This window comes from Sturnira hondurensis, unplaced genomic scaffold, assembly GCF_014824575.4.
Source record: "Sturnira hondurensis isolate 20B ecotype Veracruz unplaced genomic scaffold, ASM1482457v3 Scaffold0004271, whole genome shotgun sequence".
Lineage (NCBI taxonomy): Eukaryota > Metazoa > Chordata > Mammalia > Chiroptera > Phyllostomidae > Sturnira > Sturnira hondurensis.
Genome location: NW_028076902.1, coordinates 3,511,115 through 3,517,405, shown reverse-complemented (window position 1 = coordinate 3,517,405; position 6,291 = coordinate 3,511,115). Strand labels below are relative to the sequence as shown.

The 6,291-nt window shown below is 41.3% G+C and overlaps 1 pseudogene; it reads right to left on the bottom strand.

Annotated features, from left to right (window-relative positions):
- Nucleotides 1-4,878: 4,878 nt before the first annotated feature.
- Nucleotides 4,879-5,846, bottom strand: LOC118986478 (glyceraldehyde-3-phosphate dehydrogenase-like; annotated as a pseudogene).
- Between the last annotated feature and the right edge of the window lie 445 nt (nucleotides 5,847-6,291).

Sequence of the window (6,291 nt, the reverse complement as noted above, 5' to 3'; positions counted from 1 at the left end):
GATCTCCTTGCAAAGGGGGAGGGGTACAACCAATGGGCATGAATACTTAGGCATCAGATCAGCACTTTACTAGAGGACTTTAAAATTCCTTTTCGCACTGGGGTGCTATGTATTTATGCTTCTCTATTACTGAGTGTGGTAATATCTGCTAGTTATTCCTTAATATCCATTTTTCACTTTTCCTTAGTAATAAAACTCAACATTTTTAACATGCTATTACAGAACAAGGGTTATTTTCCCCAACCTTCCTTGGAACAGTACGGCCAGGGGGTAGAATTGTGACCAATGGACTAAAAGTGGAAGTATCATGTTCAGCTTCTGAGAAGTAGCGAAGATAGAGGGTATACCGTTACTTCCCCTTCCTCCTTTCTATAGGCAGGAACGTGGACACGGTGGCTGGAGTTCCATAGACATTGTGGGCCGTGAGGTAGAACCCTATGTTAATAAGGACCCTGCATTCCTGACGATTGTAGACGTTAATACAATCCAAGACTGCTAACATTCTTTATTTATGTGTGAGAGATACAACCTTGTATTTGTAGCAAACCACAGTGACTTACGGTTTCCTGAACTAGAAATGAAACCATGCATAATGAATATAGCACGTGTCAATGAAAAGACACACAAGCGCACACAAAGGAACAGCACTGCAGTGAAGGACGTGGAGTCTCCAGGTGCGTGGCTTCCCTCCAAATTCCAGCCCTACCACTGCTGGCTACGTGTCCTTGGACAAGTTTCTTAACCTCTCTGTGTCTCAGCCTCCAAACTTAAAGCTGAAAATATTAGTAAGAACTGGGCAATTTCTGTTTGCTTTTGGACAGGATTAAATGAGAGAATACATTTTAAAGCACAGAACAATGGTTTAGACTCAGTCCACGTGTCTGTTGGCTCGTGCTTTGCCTCTTTATGTGCCGAGGCAGCTACAGAGCTGCGCTAACTCTGTCTTCCCTTACGTACTCACTCATTTGATGGCTTTCATTAATGCTCTAAAAAGACAATAAGATCAGTATCAGAACAGTCAAATGCGGTTTAGGCACACCTGTTCAAGACTTTTCTGAAGGCAATCTGCTTGAAGGAATGGGATTGCAGAATGAGCTGTGTGTAAGAGCGGTTGCTGGGCTACGCTGTGGGCTCTGAGTCCTCTCACTGTTCTGGTTACTCACTTTTAGATTGTATACAAATATAGAGTTCATAGTGGTAAACAGTAATTTGTACCTAGAGAAAGAGCATACTTGTTTGTGAAGGGTTGTCTCCCTGAGTTTCTTAAAAGACCTAAGTTTGCACACCATCTATTCTTTTGTTTATTTATCCAGTGAGGACATAGGGTCAAAATAGGAGGGATCATACCCTTAACATGCTCCCAGCTCCATAGAGAAAGCAGACATCTTCCTGTAGCTCTCTGGACATGCCTCTTATGTCTGACTCTGTGGGTCATGGGTGTCAGACGGTAAATAAATGTGTTCCAGGAAGAAAAGGCGGGGCAGCAGTTCTGGGAATTTAACCCCCAGAGGTGTCTGCATGTGTATGCAAGGATGTACATATATGGCTATTCATGGCAGCATCCCAGCGAAGTTTGGAGCCCACGTGTCTCTCTGTAGAGGATTGGATAGCCTAGGGATGTCCCCATGGTGGAATGCTACACAGCTGGGAAAAGAAAGGTGTTGATGTCTGTGCACTGATAGGGCAAGCTTTCCAGAACGTGCTGTTAAACAAACAACCACACAAAAGCAAGGAGCAGAGAGTATGTTTAGTTGGCCACATTTGGTGTGAGAAGAGGGGTTGGGGAGATCATGTATACATCCCTGGTTAGTGGCATTTGCAGAGACTGGAAAGATAAGCAGGAACTATGGAAGTATATTCCCTCCAGGTGCAGGGCGGTGAGTGTTGAGGTGGGAAAGGAGAAGGTCAGGTTTGGCCTTCCCAATCCCTCTTTACCATTTTGATTTTCGAATAATGTAAAGACAGTGTTGGAAAATATTCCAGTAATGAACTGAAAAGTAATTAGGAAGATGAGGAACATTCTCAGCAGAGAGAACAGCATGTGCAGGGGTTCAGAGGCATGAAACAGGGAGTAGCGACAACCTGAGAACAAAGTCCTCGCTAACTTTAATCCAGTGTCCCTCTGGCCTGGATTCCACGACTGTTTGTGTGTCTCTGTTTTTTATTTCTGAATACCTACTGGAACATAAATTCCTTAAAAGTATGGGATGTTGTCAGCCTTGCTTACCACCATACACAGCTAACATCATTTGCTTGATATTATGGACCGATTCTTTGAGATCTCTCTCTTTCAGATGTCCCAGCCAGCATCTTCTGGGAAGAAGGAAAAACGCCTTTCATTTCTGTAACCTGTTTTGTTTCTCAGTTGAAGTCCTGTGGTCTCTTCTTTCCTCAGTTTCCTGGACCAGGAATCATTCTCTTTTCAAGGAAACAAAAAGTATGGCTGACTGGTGCCAGAGAAATTATACATTTAAATAAAAATACATAGCTCTGAAAAAAATTACACATCAATGCAAATCTATATGCATATGTACATTAGAATGTATATAAGCTTACTTATATTTACACATACACACAGAGACCTACATAAAATCCACCATAGATTATATTTTACCTATTAAATAAATATGTGAGGGTTTTTTCTAGAACAGCAGTTTTCAAGAATTATAGCGTGCATTCCTCCTAAAGGAATTTTGAAAAAAATCCTCCCCAACATTTATGAGTCAACATCTAAAATTTTTTATCAGAAACTTAAATAGTTGCCAAGGATGTAATTTTTGGCATATTGTAAAATGTTGATATTTAAAATAAAAATATTACATGCCTTTAGAACATGAACCAAATGAAATTTAAATGCTGTAGTGATTTGATACTTAACATCTGAAATTGTATGAACAGTTCTAAGCCTTCAGACATTTTCCATCTTTCTTTTTTTTTCTCCTTTAATTCTTGTTTCTCTTCCATTTCTCCATTAGGTTTTTATCCTAATGTAATATGTTTTTATGCTTGAAAGTTTTATATTGGTCTCATAGTTGTCTCTATCAAATCTATGTGTGTAAATTGAAATGTTATATTTGTTTTATTTCCTGTGACCAGTTGCTAAATGTTTAAAAAAGTTTTTTTCTCCCTTCTGGATTTAGTTAGCACTACAATAAATAGTAAATAATTTGTCAAAATAAAATATATCAGCTTTCTCTGTCCTCAAAATGCTGCATAACAAACCATCACAGTCCTGAACAGTAAGTATTCTTTTCCCTAGGCATGTCTGTGGGTTGGTTGAGTGGTTCTTTAGCTCTAGATGGGCTCAGAGGATTTGGCAGGGCTGGTTTGCCCGCCTGTAGACAGCCATCTGGTTAGCTGGGAAGCCTTGTGTCTGGAGCACGTGAGTTCTCACTCTCCAGTGGGCTAGCCTGGGCCTCTTTGTAGGGCAGGGTCCCAAAAGAGTGGATGTGACCAAGCGGTCTCTCATGCACAGTTTCAAGACTGACCCATTGTCATTTCTGCCACATTCCATTAGCCAAAGCAAGTCACAAGGCCAGTCCACACTTAGAATCTGGGGAATAAACAGACTCATCTTTTGATATGAATGAGGAACTTCAAAGTCAGGGCAATATTTTGTTAGATTTGTACAAACATTTCATTTTGAGGGGTTGTTAATATAAATGACACTGTGTTTTAATTTCAAATTCCACTTGTTCATTGATGTCATGTAGGAGAGTGATCGACTTGTACACTAACCTTGCATCCTGCAATCTTCCTTTTTTAAAATATTTTATTTATTTATCTTTAGAGGGGAAGGGAAGGAGAGAGGAAGAGAAACATCAATGTATGGTTGCTTCTCATGCATCCGCTGCTGGGAACTGGCCCCTGCTGGGAATTGGCCTGCAACCCAGGCATGTGCCTAGGAATCGAACCGCAATCATCTGGTTTGCAGGCCCGAGCTCAATCCACTGAGCTACACCAGCCAGGGCCGCATCCTGCAATCTTCTTATAATTGCTTGCTTACTTGTGCCAGGTGTTTTTTTTTAACAATTCTTTCAGTTTTTAGACATTTTTATTTCTTTCTTTTGAACCTGGATACTTTTTATTTCCTTTTCTTGTCTTGCTGCATTAGCGAAGACTTCTAATATGATGTTGAAAAGGAGCGTGAGAGAAGACATTCTTCCCTTGTAATTGATCTTAGTAGAAAAGCTTCCAGTTTCTCACCATTAAGTATGATGTTACCTTAGGGGTTTTTTTGTAGATATTGTTTATTAAGTTGAAGAAGTTCTCCACTATTTCTAGTTTGCTGAGAGTTTTTTTTAAAATAATGAATGGGTGTTGAATTTTATCAAATGCTAATTTTGTATCTGTTGATATGACCTGTGGTCTTTCTTTTCTAGTCTGTTGATGACAATATGAAATGATTTTTGAATGTTAAGTCAGCCTCTCATACCTAGGATGAATCACACTTGGGCAGGTATATAATTCTTTTTATATATTGCTAGATTTGATTTGTTAGTATTTTTGTTAAGGATTTTTTGCATCTATGTTCATGAGAGATATTGGTCTGTACTTTCTTTGTAATGTCTTTTCCTGGTATTATGGTAATGTTGGCCTCCTAGAATGAGTTAGAAAGTATTTCCTCTGCTGGACTAAAATTTTAGTAATAAAACTGATAAAAATAAATTATAAACTTTTTTTGGTTGGGTACAGTGAACTTTATTGATGGTACATGACAAGGTAAGGTTCCCTAAGCCCTTCCCCTTTTCAGGGGTTCTGGGATGGAAACTGGAGGTCAGGAGATTCTTGGTGTGTTGGGGGATCAATTTGTGATGAGGACTCCCTGGTGGCTGAGGGCCTCTCTTCCTGTCACTGGGGCCAGTGGTCCAGGGGCTCTTACTCCTTGGAGGCCATGCGGACCATACAGTTTACCACCCTGCTGTTGTAGCCAAATTCATTGTCATACCAGGAAATGAGCTTGACAAAGTGGTCATTGAAGGCAATGCTGGCCCTGACGTTGAAGGTGGAGGAGTGGGTGTCACTGTCACAGGAGATAACTTGGTCCTCAGTGTAGCCCAGGATGCCTGCTCACCCCTTCTTGATGCCATCATGTTTGGCAGCTTTTTCCAGGTGGCAGGCCAGATCCACAGCCAGCACATTGAGGGTGGGAACATGGAAGGCCATGCCGGGGAGCTTCCCATTCAGCTCAGAGATGACTTTGCCCACAGCCTTGGCAGTGCCAGTAGAAGCAGGAATGATGTTCTGGAGAACCCCTTTGCCATCACATCACAGCTTTCCTGAGGGGCTATCCATGGTCTTCTGGGTGGCAGTGATGCATGGACTGTGGTCATGAGTGCCACCACAATGCCAAAGTTGTTATGGATGACCTTGGCAGGGGGACCAAGCAGTTGGTGGTACAGGAGGCATTGCTGACAGTCTTCATGGAGTTGTCATGCTTGTCGTGGTTCACACCAATTACAAACATGAGGACATCCACAGAAGGGTCAGAGATGATGAACCTCTTAGCTCCACCTTTCAGTTGAGCCCCAGCCTTCTCCATGGTGGTGAAGACACCAGTGGACTCCACAACATACTCAGCACCAGCATCGCCCCATTTGATGCTGGTGGGATCTTGCTTCTGGAAGATGGAGATAGACTTGCCATTGCTGACAAGCTTCCTGTCCCCAGCCTTGATTGTGCCTTTGAACTTACCCTGAGCAGAATCCTGCTAGAACACATAGACCATGTACTTGAGGTCAGTGAAAGGGTTATTGATGGTGACAGTATCCACTTTGTCAGTTAAAAGCAGCCATGATGACCAGACACCCAACATGGCCAAGTTTGTTCACTTTGACCTTCATCATCAAGTCTCAGGGTTGTGGCTGGCTCTGCACAGGAAGACGTGGTTGTCTGTCAAACAGGAGGAGCACAGAGCCTAACCTACTTTATTAAAAAACATACTAAATATGAAAGAAATTACATAAAACTTTCATCTCAGGGCTTTAGCTAATGTATCTTGAAAATTTTAGAAATTGTTTAAAACAGTTCAGTCACAGTTAAAATGAGCAGCATATCACCAAAACTATTAAAGTCCAATAGCTAGATGCCTTTAGCTATTTGAATGTACTTTTCTTCTCAGGTAATGACTCCTTCTATTGATGGTTCAAGAATAACTGCAAAGAATTTCTTATATTTAAAATGTGAAGAAAAAAATTCAACATTAAATAATTTCTGCGGATGTTCTCCTTGATTGCCTCACAAGACCAACTTTGAGAACAGTGAGTTTTCCCTTTTCCTCCACCCGCTTCC